The sequence below is a fragment of the Haliotis asinina genome, chromosome 10, assembly GCF_037392515.1.
Source record: "Haliotis asinina isolate JCU_RB_2024 chromosome 10, JCU_Hal_asi_v2, whole genome shotgun sequence".
Lineage (NCBI taxonomy): Eukaryota > Metazoa > Mollusca > Gastropoda > Lepetellida > Haliotidae > Haliotis > Haliotis asinina.
The window spans coordinates 36,265,004-36,279,327 of NC_090289.1; the positions used below are offsets into that span (position 1 = coordinate 36,265,004).

General features: G+C 40.5%; 1 protein-coding gene across 3 annotated transcripts in view; it reads right to left on the bottom strand.

Moving 5' to 3' along the window:
* LOC137298881 (innexin unc-9-like) overlaps nucleotides 1-14,324 on the bottom strand; it is a 38,659-nt gene that overhangs the window by 11,903 nt on the left and 12,432 nt on the right. Inside the window, exon 1 of one of the 3 annotated variants that reach the window (XM_067831231.1) lies at nucleotides 1,091-1,148. The exons of 1 other annotated variant lie outside the window; for it this stretch is intronic. The gene's annotated coding sequence lies outside the window, so the exon portion shown is untranslated. One more of the 3 variants, XM_067831232.1, reaches the window with a different exon arrangement.

Genomic DNA, 14,324 nt, shown 5'->3' on the forward strand with positions numbered 1-14,324 from the left:
AAATCAGCCTCCAGTGACTCATGTACATGACGACGATGTAACAACGACATGGAGTAGGGTCAAATGGCAGGTTAACTGCAGTCAATAAAAGCTCACGAATCGGCCTCGAGGCAAAGGAGATGTAAACATGCTGTCATTCACCAGAGCAAGCACAAACGGGATTGCAACAAGTTGTTAATTTGACATCAATGACGGGGCAATGATAATAATCGTAAACTGAGACCGATAACGTCATGGACAGAGCACAATCAGATTTCTGCTTCAATAATCCTATTCGTAATTTGCTTCAATTATTCATCCTGTTTTTTGAACGGATCGACGTGATTATTTGCTTGCGCTCGACTTCCCTACAACGGTATGAGTAATGCAGGTAATAAATAACAAAGTCATTTGTCAAATTGTCAGCGTATCAATCTGTGTCCCATTAGGCACTTGGGTGTACAATTGGTATAGTGCTATTTACATCGGCAGTACAATAGTTGATATAGGAGTTTAAAATGAACAAAAGTAACCCTAACGTTTGTTTCTGCATCTCAGGTGCATTCCAGACTACTGGAATAAAATGGAGATATTTTATTAACCTTTCTTCATAATATGAAACATAAATGACATAATATACAAAAACATACCGACAGAAAGGGTGTCATTGTCACATCCCATTAGCATTGGGAAAGGTTTAAGTATTTAATGGTGGATCACGTCAGGAGGTGTATTGTGAAATACGATAGTCGCCAATTTATACCTGCCAGTTATATTTTTGAAAAAATATCGATTTACACTTAAAATGTTGAAAACATTGTCACTGGAAAATGAAACGTGAAGTGACTGTGACGTGGTCACATGATGTCCTGGATGTAACCTTACATGTACATGTTTATAAGTGTGCCAGTTATTATGTAATACACAACTTTCGAAGCAATACATCTACTCTCTACGCACAGTGTTGCGTGCTGAGACAGGTCAAATGACAAGTTGTAGAATGAAAAGCATAAATATTACCTATGGATGGAGTCTTGCAAGCCATGGAGAAGGACCCAGGGTATGCGAACATGCGATTATGGCGGCAAACACATATACTTCCAGCACCTACACTGATGACGTTGAACAAGACTCCACTGAAGGTACTTTTTTCCAAACGGTTAAGCACTTCTTAGCTGCTACCATCGTTACCCCGACCCCTCCGGCCCATTACGCACCCCCCTCCACCCTCGGACTTTGGGGTGTGTGGAGTGTGTGTACTGGCTCATTCGTACATTTGCATATGGGGAAACAATAAGCCCGATGCCACTATACTTGGGATATCGGACAGCCGCTGCTTCGCCAGATACCTAACAGCGGTCGCCTAGCAACCAGAATTGGGGTTCCAGATTTAGCCAGGAGTTCATTCCAGGCAGATGTTTTTTTCAGGGTAGCAAGACTTATAGTGTATATCCCGGCGCATTGCATGTCGGTCTTAGTAAACGCTATTCGGTTCTTGCCGATGCCGAAACGCAACGTCTCATGGGTGAGACCATTTTTTTCACGCCATGACGTCATTCGTAAACAACATTACGTAGACATAGAGGCCATATCACTGACACACCCAACACCGCGGGAACACTGGCACCGCTGTGTCAATAAACACAAACACTTGGCTTATGGTTCAGATAATCTTAACATTTGATAAAATCGTTCTTCAATGTGTTGACCACATCGCCCGTGCTTACTGATAAGGATGGGCGACGTCACCTTATAAGGTGAAAACCACGCATGCGAAAAGAATGATAAGGCCAGACGCCCGTTTTATCCATATCTTCAAGGAAATCTACGGGGGCGACGAAGCACTTAAATTACTGACTACGATCTCTTCGGTCGCGTTAGAAAAATAAAATGGCTGTCACTCGATTATGCAGCAATTATACTTATTCAACCCTATCAGCCTTTCTTAAAAATTCCCAAAAGGTAGGTTTTATTACGACGAAGCTTATTAATGCTACAAATTGCTGGACCAATGCCGGGACATTCTGCTGTGAGGGAATCAGGATTTGGCGATCTGTGTAGCTTGCGCAATAATGCACCCATGCACAATTGTAGATTTACCCTGTGAACCCACAAGTGGAATCGGAACGTCTTGTGAACAACGAGGAACCACACCACAAACTGAATTACAGCATGTGATGGTAAGTGATTAAATATTCTGCAGACAGTTTCGAAGGATTTCTTTCTGTTGCATATATACCACTTATTCATTGTTTGTTGGTTGGTAAACGATCTCAGCACCGTTCCTGCTATATGCCTACCGCTGGTAAACACAAGAGTCTGGATTGACATCATGACCATGTTACAAGAACGAAGCCAGCGAGTCTGACCACACAACCCGTTGCTGCAAGCAGGGTTGCTGAAGGCCAACCGACCAAGATTATGAAGAATTTACAATTTTGAATTGAAAATCGCATTAAAATAGTAAAAATATTCACGTTTGAGGAAAGGAAAGGCAACTACACTTTAGTGACACACATCACATTCTAGTTAATTTCCTTTCCCCACAACTGCCAAGTAAGTAATAATTATCAATGTTGTATTTCCTCAGGTCAAAGCCCCTGGACTAGCCTCCCCACAGATTATAGAATATATCCTACCTCAAACTACCACATACACACTTGAAAACACACCCACACATAAAGACCTGTGGAAACGCCAGCTGAATCTGTTCTGTCAGTGTCAACATGATTGAGCGATTTCCACAAAGAAAACCTCGATGATCTTTGCCAGGAAACGCACAGGGTCATATAGACTGACGCATAGCCTCTGAATATACATTATTGTGATAGTAACAAATAAGTCCATAGAAAAATATGAAAAGGGGCCCCAGAGAGTCATTTACAGTCGTTTAATACATCTGAATATATGTAATGTTGATAGTAACAAACAAACCTATTTTGAAAATTGAAAAGGAGTCCTATGGACACCAGAGATTCCCGAAGCTGAGGAAATCTAGACCTGCTTTACTTGGGCCTTTAACATTTCAGGGAGGGCTTACCAGTAGGGGAAATAATGAGGTTCAGGGACTCTGAGAGAAACGAAAGATCCAGTCTTGAAACTGCTTAACCCCATTTACCAACATGACGATCCTGCCCCAACCTCAGCACAGGACCTACGCTGCATCCAGCCACCCCTGCAGTTCACTCACGCCCAAGACAATAGCACACCGGAGCCATTATACAATGGGATGTAATGTCCACGCCAAAAGGTTAGGTAAATACTCGATATATGTAACTTATTCAGCTTACGAAGATCCGTCCAGCTAACGCCGAACATGTGTCGTCTTCGTGACCCAAAGCATAGTGGTTGTTGTGATTTCTGGATCCAATTCCCCTGGAAACTATTTAACGGTATATAGGGCTTCTGGTGCACATCTGTCTGTGGGAGGGTAGCACCTGTCTTTTGGTGATTAATGTGTTTATGTGATAAGAGGTTTGGTAAAAACAACAGTGACGTAAACTTTAAATGCATTGGGTTAAAGCATCTTTCATTGAGAGTGTTGCGGCAAAGGGTTTCGTCAGTGCGGGACCAGTAAACGCGAATAAATTGTTTTGCGAAGGCACCAATTAGTCTGAGATCATGATGCGAAAATGGTTTTGGGAGATACAATCTTACCGTTTACAGTTAGTAATTAGTTTCCATGCCACGTGATGATTTTGTCAGAAAGGCAAGAGGTACTGGCATTGAATTTTGTGTAATTACAATCCTCATTTTTCACAAAAAAACTGTCTTGAATTAATGGCAAACGGAAAGGCAGAGTGTACATGGACGAACATAAAAATCCCAGTCGGTTTGCAGTTTCAAGATGAAATTATAAACACAAGGACTGGAATATGATACAGCTGTTTGAATAATGATGGAAGGTGGAGAATTAAAGGAATTGATTTGTCAGTTTTAAATCACAATAATATGACAGAGAGTTAACGTGGTGTCTTGAGAACCACTGACAGTCAGTAGTTCGAGACAAGCAGAGTTCTTGTATTAAAAGAACCGAACATAACGCTCAGTAGTATCGCACTGTATTATCTATCGGGTCATAGTCTATAGTTCGTGATAACGAGAATAAGAAGTTCTCCTCTGAAAGTACTGTCCTAATCAGTCCAAAACATAAAGGTTCAAATGTCTGAAATTGACGTATCAACGGGAAATCGTCGTGTGGAAATTTACAACACCGGCTCGAGAACATTTCATAGAACCCTGATGTCAACAATAAGTTGATTGTTCTACTTGATTGTTCAGGTGTTTGTAAGCCCCTTTTAGTTTGTACGTATCATAACAACGTTGGCAGAAACGACGTTGTGATCTCATTCCCACAAGAGCATCAACCTTACCAGGCCTAGTGACATACTTTAGTTAAGTGTCTATTCCTGGAAGGATGTGTAACTGGGTACCGTCGTACAACAGGTCAGACCTCCCAGCTTCCGCCCGACTGACCGTTGACGCTCACGGATTTGCGGATATCCGATCACCCCGTTCTCTATGGGCAATAGCCATTAACTGAACAGCTGTCAAAAGCCAGCCGTTTGTCTGACCGCTACACCTGGTGGAAGAATCCGGTCTATTAACGCTGCCATCAATGAGATAAAGAAATTATCTGTTGGGGAAGGCAGATTATTCACAGTTGGGGCTGGTTTGTGAAAGGGAACGGTCTGGCTTGTGCATGGTAAAGACACAAAACAAAGCAGATGACTGTGCGAAGTTCAACAGGGTTCCTGTTACTGGGTATCAAATTGGATGATCTAAACGACAGAGAATCCAGCGCAGCATCACCCAACCCTATAAGCACGCATATACATTATGTTCTATCTACAGCCGGAGAGATGTTCTTATGAGATTATGCCTAAGCGATGTGACGTCTTAATTTACAGAAATGGTAATTAGTGCTGAAATTCTACGATGTAGTTCCGGAGATGTGACACCAGGCATGTGATATCTGGAGACTTGTGGGTAACGAAGCCAATGGCATGATCCATGGGAAAGGATTTAAATGTTTCTTGGTGCGCACATCATGGTCTCACAACGTTGTGACTATGGTCTTTGAAATCGTCCCTTATCCCTTACATCAGATTGACAATTGGACAATTCCATTGGTTGGTTGTTTGCTTGACGCCGCACTCTGCAATATCCCAGTTATATGGCAGCGGTCTCTAAATGATCGAATCTGGACCAGACAATCCAGTGATGAACAGCATAAGCACCGATGTTCGCGAATGGAATACGATGGTATGTGTCAACCAAGTCAGAGAGCAGATCATTCGATCCCGTTAGTCGCTTCTTACGACAAGCATATGTTGCTGAAGACTAATTCTAACTCCGATCTTCATGTGTTTAACCATCACGAATACAAAACTCATTTAAATACGTTCTGTACTAAGGTCTGTACACATCAACAAACAATCAATCGATTATATGCCACCCTCTTTTCGCCTTACAAAAGCATATTTTACATTGATTTACCGTTAGAGATTTTCTGCATTGTGCCCTTGGCTGGTGTCTGATTATTGAACCCTAGAATTACCCAGCTTTCTGTTTTCCCCTTTGCTCTATCAATATCTATAACCGTGGCAGTCCATTTGAAAAATAAACACACTCTGACAATAGGCTGAGGTTCATACGTCGAGCCGCTAATACAAAATGACACCTAATCGTGTGTGTATACCATATGAAATTGTTCAGTAACAAATATCGGACGTGGGGCTATAACGACCTGTTATCAGTGATCCAAAAAATATGACTACAACCACGGGAGATTAAATCTAGGTCTAAAGCTAAATAAAACGGAGACAAGCGTCCCACGGGCGGGGAAGTTCCCATTAGACAGAATTATCAGAGTATTGTTGAAACTCGTCTTTGTGACAGAGTAACAATCCACCTTCAACATTTGCCACATCGGTTATCTGCCTGCAGAGATTGAGAAGGAATCTATCAAAATTAGCGGGAAACAGTATCCCCCCATGGCGCGCCAGATCGAGACTGTTGGAAGTACGTCCCATGAGAGTGTATAGCGTTACGTATTTCTGGTTTATCAATCTCCACTCGCTCGCTTGATAGTATGGTCCACGGTACACTAATGTTATAAAGCAGTAACTGTTCCTTGTAACGGGTTATGTTGGGGAAGCTGGAGTAACGGCTGTTAACAGGGTTCCTGGAGCAAGTATCTATAAACCTGCCCTATAATCTGTATGACTAAATGCATCAATACCTGATAACCTGAGCGGGGTGCTGGTTTCTGAGAAACAGCACGCACACATGTGCTTTGCCGGAGAATTATTGCGTTAACAAAACACTGTATCTAATTAGACGATCTAAAAGCACAGAACATGTGTGTATACACATGTATACACATGTATACATTACCTTGTTCAATACAGTGCAGGGTGAAGATAGGTGCGTTATCTTAGTATCACACTTACCATCTAGACGAGTCACAGCCGTAACGAATCTAAGGTGTTAGTAATTATTGAGGAAATTGAAAACATTACACCTAAAAGGGATACTCCGACAGCATGTTAACTTTCATCTCTCGTCCAAATACATTCTTGAGATTTTTGATGACGGATATCAAAGCAAAATTATCTATAAATGAAAGAAGGCTTGGTTAAAATACTGCCCATGTGATCGATCTATAATTGTATTAACTAGTGGAGTTGAGATTGTTAATACATTTTAATCGTTTGTAACGTCAACATGACGTGTTTTGATTATAATATGACATGATCAGACAAAGGAGTGACGTCGGTTAGGTAATAACTGATGATCAACCGCCTTGTTATTTCCTTTTAAAAATGAAGGTTAGGTCAGAATTGTGATTTTGGTGATCTGGAGAGAAAAAACGTTCTTCTCGTGTCCTAACAGATATGTTCACTCCTGGCTGTGATATACTTTTTGACTTGACGAAGCACTGCCCTTTTCAGCCTGAACCAAAGTCCAACCAGCGTTGCGAAAACAATCTACTGAAATGAAAGTGTCGGAATGGACAGTATGAAATACTGGCCAGTTGATGCTTAAGTCCCATTTAGCTGTAGAAGTGAAATTGTTTCGAAGGACAGGTGTTTGAAATACTGGTCACTTGATGCCAAAGTTCCAGACCCATTTAGCTGCAGAAGTGAAAGTGTTTCGAAAGATAGGTGTTTCGGAAATACTGGTCACTTCATGCTTAAGTCCCCTTTAGCTGCAAAAGTGAAAGTATTTCGAAAGACAGACAGTTGAAATACTGGTCACTTGACACATAAGTCCCATTCAGCTGCAGAGGGATCAAATATATCTCACATCAGCCGAGGTCACAGGTGGTGATTATGACTTCTACACTGAATCACAGACATTGATGAAAGTGAGATATCAAAACACGATCCAGATTTCTAAATGCCAAAGAGTTCGCTGGATATCATCTGAATGATGGTCAGGATCATACATCAGTGGTGGCTTCCTGGATGATTAAATCCCATTTCTTCACCGAATTAATCAAAGTGTTTCGTCACGAAGTTTAATCAGTGCTATTGTGCTTCAGATGGATAAGGTTTGAGAACCCATCGTTTGACGATTTTGTGACACTCTATACAGACTTGGGACTTACTATATAATTTGCATTATACTCGCTACACGGTGTACGTAATCAGGGGACGTTTCAAAGACAGTATTTTGATATATGCATTTATCATAGGATTTTTACACTTTCCTTTTCCCTGAAGATATGAGTTCTGATAAATCACGTTTCTAGCCAAATCGGTTTAGAACAAGGAAAATACCAAAACACGTCCATATGTCATATGGGAACAATAGGGGAAAACCGTTTTTGCGTCCGCCACAGAATATTGCTTGGATTGTGGCGAAAAACAACACTCACTCAGTTTATCACCGTCGCCTCATTATTTCTGAGATAACGCTAAATGCGGCGTAAAACCACATTCACTTGCTCACGTACCAAACGTACGATGTATTGGTCACAAATGGTCTCAGGAAGAAATACAAGAGGTTTATTTGCCACTTCATCAGATACGGCAAACTACTCGCCCAGTCATCAGCATAACTCACTATGAAGCATTTATTACCAACATGTAATGTTGGCGCGAACCCCCGAGATAACTAGCCTGTCAGCTAAATCGCCCCAAAGTAGCATCGCACACATAGTTCTACTTCCGCTTCTGCATCGTGTGGCGCGAGAAAGTAATTTCCTCTCATAAGATAGATGCCTTTATACTCCTGTTTCTGAACACACTAGAACTCGATCTTGTTAAGAGTGTATTGTACAGCTCGCATTATGCCACCATGGTCCAGGAAGCATATGACATGTGGAGAATGTGGATTAAGATGCACGGTTTGTTGTTCTTCACAAACGAGGGATTGTACCAGTTCCCTTAGGCATTGAGATTTATTTGGAAACGACAGCCCATTACTCAGCAGCGCACTTCGAATTCGAATTAATTCAACAAACGCGGATGATAGCCCGTTGCTAAAAGCAAAATACTGAATTCATTTTCATTGTCTTGCTGTCTTCCTCTTTGTGGCTTATTTCGTACTGATTAAATCTTAAATAGGTCATTTTGTCATATATTATATTATTTATCCTAAAACCTTTATCGGATTACGATTATTTAAAAATAGGTTTGTATTGTACTTATAATACTTCGAAAACAGTAAAGCGCACCTATTCTTCACTTTTCGTATGGACCCGTGAAGATCCGGGTTAGAATTGGTCCCCAAACCGACTCGTTTGGGTAGTCAGGCTCGCTGATTTGGTTGACATTTGTCACTATATCTAAATTGTTTATGTCGATTCTCATGACGTTGATCACTGGATTGTCTGATCGAATACTTACAAACAGCCACCATGTAGCTGGAATATTGTGTGCCATTAAACAACAATCTTTCACACAAAACAAAACACTTTTGTCTGTCAAGTATTTTGGTCTTCATAGGGCAAGACACCTGAGACACCTGAGACGCCTGAGACACATCAGAGACCAGTGGGACGCGAACACTGTTTGTTCCTCTTGGTCATTGTGGTAACAGTCATATCAGCTAGTGATAGCTACAAACTGTGTCCTCATAGCCACAAAATGTGTTATCAGACACATCTTCCTGGTTTGTATAACGCTGTACTGTAACTTTGAGAATAAAGAGAAAACCATTTTTCTTTCAAGAAAAAAATAAACGGTTCTGTTCTGTTTTAGTTTCCTTGTCTATATCGCACCGTAATGGCGAAACACATTTCCTCACTTACGATACAAAACTATAAGACACATGTTTATTAAACTCCACGGAAACTTCCGATAGGTAATGTTAATACCACGAGCAATCGTTGCCCTCAAGGTTATCTGAACGCATAAATAAAGGCGAGTCCATGTATTTCGTCATGACGTCTTTTATGTGACTTTGATTCACGAGACGTGATGAAAAGCTATCTTATGAATTTCAACATTCAACTAAAGCAACGCCTTTAAAGATATGTGCAGTGAAATATGTACTGAAGCTAATGACCCACGATGTGATGAGTGGTTCTTATATCGTCATTTATTACAAACCCATTCCTGCGAATCTATGAGCAACAGCTCTGATGCACAGATTAAAATTGATTGTTTAATGATGCTACATGTATGATGCCACTTGCGAAGCATTGGAAATGACGTATTTACAGTTATAACCGAAACCTGAATTTGATTGCTTTACCTGCATTGACAAATAGTTCAACTGGTTGAATGAAGTAGCTGAAAGGGATTTAACTACTGAAGAAGAATCCCTGGGGATTTAACAGTAGTTCTTTAAAACGCCACCGAGCAGAGAGGTGATCGGTAAACACATCCTATGCCGAAGCTTTCCATCCGCGTTTCAGTATTCAATTACGCGATATACACATGCATAAAACGCTATTCATTTCTGGAAAATCGTATTTGCACTAACTAACGTCCACGTAACAGCAGTTAAAAGCATGCAGCTTGTAATTTACTCTGCACTTAATGAAACGGGTTTCTTCGGATCCTAAACTTAAAGTACCACACCAGAAACCATAAATTTCGACGGGAGACCTTAGCTGTTCATCTGTTGTCAGAACGTGGTGCCTGGGTATTCATCATGTTCAGGCTGATTGATGAGTTACGTGGCTTTTAACGGCATTTGGCAGGTTAGAAACGGAATGTGGCATAAGGACCAATGACGTTAGGTGACAGGCACTGTGTAGTTTGTGGTACAGACCTTAAAGAAAATTTATGCAAGAAAGCCATTGCAAGTCTCGAAAATGTGGCAAGTCTAGAAGTTCAGTAAAATATGTTCATTTCAGAGCTGTTAGTCTAAGCATTGTCATGCTATCTTGACATGTTGTGTGTGTGTGTGTGTGTGTGTGTGTGTGTGAGTGTGTTTGTGTGTGTGTGTGTGTGTGTATGTGTTGTGGGGGTAGGATGGATGAAAATACATTTGGAGGGTAGATATTTGGAGGGTTGATATCGTGGTCACTCAACAGTAACGGGATAACGATTATTTCCTTGTAATCTGGAATATGAATTTTCCGTATTTATCTACAGTGTTGGCTGTCGCGCCATTGGGGGATGGATTGCTTTTAATATTGTTATTGTTACAGGATACGTTTTAGCCTTACCATCATGGACATTGCCAGCTGGATGGTTACATATGTTAAAGGAGCACTCGACTCGTGACAGATGGCAGTCCCAGGAAATGTTACGTTGAACCGAATACGTAATCTATACTTCCCTGTTTCAATCATGTTTAAGCTTTAATTCTACATCATATCACACAAAATACTTATGTACCACATGGCTCTAGATTGGTTATTAGAACTGGTCTCCTCATCGTTGATCTTAGTACTCTTTGATGTAGGTCATCTGTATATTGCAGAACTATATGAATTATAGATTGTTGTGGCGAGGTCACTAAGCAATATGTCCATGTTGTCTCCGAAATCAGCTGCAAAGAATGACGAACGGAAGAATGACCATTTCGTGTATCTGTCTCAACAGATCGTTCTGTCTGCAGTGTTCTAACAACATGCTTCTGTAATATCAGACACAAAATTATCCAAGTCATTTACACTTAACGTATGTTTAGTGTAAATACTATAATTGCTCCGCTGAAATTAAAGATTCCAAATGAATTATTCCACACATTAACTTTTCCGAATAACCAGCTCTATACTTTCGAAACTGTTTGAACTCGTTTACAACGAATACTGTTGATCAAAGTAGAGGCCATTTGCGATGTTTTAACGCCTAGCGTCACTTCACAAGCGAATCAACATGCTCCCTCCAGAGAGTCCAGCTCATTAAATCTTGTTCCATCAATAAGGCACGCAAGCATGACCAGTGGGAGTTGAGCCTGGGTCAGATTTACCGAAAATCTGATGAAGTTGATGTACATGGGATAGATTGCTCAGTTGCTCACACCACTGTACCATGTTCTAATCCAAATCATCAATCTCTAGAGGACGTATTGAGAGATCAGGTCTTGTGGTCTTGAGAGTGGACGAACAGTCTTTTTCCTATAAGTTGATTACTTGACAGACCTTGTAGATGGTAAAGTGGCAATGTGAGAGGGATCGGCCTGAGTAATGACCTCGTTACTGCAACTAATTGATAGACTCACATTCAAGTGGATGCGAAATGCTAAGGCCTGCCGTTTCCCAAAGACTTGTACCACCGTAATGCTTGGGGTGGACTTGCAATGTACCTCAGCATTGGTCGTATAGGGAAATGTTTGCAAAATAAAAAGAAAAGTCCCACTGGATGTAATCAGTTAAGTAAACATTGTACTTCCAGGTACGTGCCTTTATCTCTATTTAGTGAAGGACTTCAAACAGACATGTTATGAATATAAGGACGATAGTCTTTGCTTTTATAGAAGGAAGTTTCTTTATCTCGTGAAAACTTGAAGTCTCGTCTTTAACGAGAGTTTGATCCTGAAACACCATGGCTAAAGAAGATGTATTCAGACATACGACCAACAGCTAAACAACTACTTAATTGTGAGCAGTTACTATAGAGTGAGCATTCATGTAAACCAACCACCGTGATATTTTTTCAGCTGATTGAGTTTATGCCTAATGGATGGAAAACTGCAGCAATATTTTATTTGAAACACAGAACAGGAAGTAAAACAACTTAATAAACTTCCTGGAGTGATAATTGTAGATATTTATTGACAATATATTTTGGAATGTGTGATTATGTAAATCCTTGAGGATAGAAACAGGAAATACATCGGAAACCCAAACGAGGCTCTCGTCTAGCACCTAATCACCTCAACTCAGAAACTCGGGAAATAACGTCAAATCACGCGTGATTTACTCTCGAGGGCATATTAGACTTATCAGACATGTGGCCACGTGGTTCCGAGGTTAATGAAGGCTACAGTCGGGATGAAGGTCTTCTGGCAAGACTAAGTCTTTTCTAGTTTACTTGCAGCTATTTACGACCTGGTAGGTATGTAGAAACGTGTGGGCACAACGGAATGAGGTTAGGGTTCACCGAGAGTGTTTGTGTGGTTTTGTCTAGAGCACGAGGACTTCAATGACTTCCTTGTACTAATTCAGTTTAGTGATGGTACTAAACTGACAATAAAGTGAAGAAAACATTAGTACAATACAAATATAACCTACTTTACTCTTTGCAAACGAGAGGTCGACATTGGTAATGTTATAGAGGAAGCGAACAACGGGCGTTGTTTTAACAGAAATGACTTATGATTATATGGGGTTTTGTCGCTTTCATTCACAAATTAAAAAAACTGACAAAGATCCTTCTTGGTAATGTTTGTCAGACCAATACATGAGCTCCTGTGTAAAAATATACCATCTAATGCCGGCAACACTGTAAAAGCCCCTTGGAATCCCACACTGCACAGTAAATGTTGGTTGATGGAGCTTCGAAAGAACACAACAGCCATGAAGAATGCAAGTATAAAACAGCTGATATTACTGCACTTGACATGCTGTTTCTCCACGGTTATCTTTTGTAACTGTTTGTGTTGCTTTAAAGACTTTGTTGTAATAGGAATTTTCTCTTTCTTGCCTGCAGACTGACACCTTAAGAATCTATTCATATTTATCAAGCTTAGAGCAGAGCTTGCCCTCTTTGTTGACTTACACGCCTACCTTTCTTCAATATACAAATGGCGACATCAATGCAGAGTATTGTTTTGTGTACAGTACTAAGAAAATACCAACCAAGTGGGTTTTTTAATGTGCTTGATGTTTTAGACTTTTATTTATTTCGGGCTCTTCGCCTTCAGTGAGCTGAGATACCTCGATATAACTGTGACACACCGAATTGAAACCGTACACACAATCACTCATTCATTACAATAAACATACAATCTTTGTCCCCGTCTGTCCATACCCCATACACCATGTAGCCTTCAGCTATCTAATTACCAACATGGTCAATCTCATTCTAAAAAACGAAATGCCAGTGTATGATCGGAGGCGATGATTGTGCCATTGCTTTCAAACCAAACAATATCAAAGGAAGAATTTTACGTTAATGCTTTGAGAATCATTTCCAGTAAGGACATCTCTGTTTATACCGGTTTTATAACATTACTCAAATCGACCATTGGCGTCCCAACACTGCATTATAGTACCAATGGTCTCTACAGATGTCTTTGAAAAAAGCTTCTGTTTAATGATATCAACATCAATAAAACGCAGTGTCTAACGAGGCGAAACGAACTTGCCACGGGTCGAATGGTAAGATGTGAAGATGGAAAATGAGTTGTTTTACACAGAGAGACACCGGGGCAATTGAAATGACTGAAGAGTCAGGAAACATGGAAGCCATGTGGTTTTATGAGTACAGAAACTGCCCTTTCAAATTTTATGTTTTACAAATGAAGTCCAGATTCAGAACTGTTTCCCGAGCCTGATGATAACGAACTTAAAGGAGCGAGGCATTTATAGTGAAACGACTTGACATTTAGGGGTTTCCTTTGATAAAGCTTAAATAATGGACATGTGTACGCTACTGTCAATCAGTATATTGATTATCATAACCGAAGACGGAGGAGAAACAAAAGAGAGCGCTGCAGCCCAGGGATATGTGGTAGGTCTGTATATTGACATTGTTCCGCGATCGCTCTGATGTTCTTAAACAACACCACGCTAACAAATCTGTCTTGTTCGAAGATGGCTAACAACACTTGTTAAAGATATTAATTTACTCACCAAGACTATCAATCATTTTACCTTCATCTAAAACGTCAGTTAAGTAACGTTAAGTCATGTTATTCATATAGCCAACGAAAGTACCATTGTATTTATGAACCAAGCTAAGAGTGGACATACCACAGTCTGTCGAATTGAC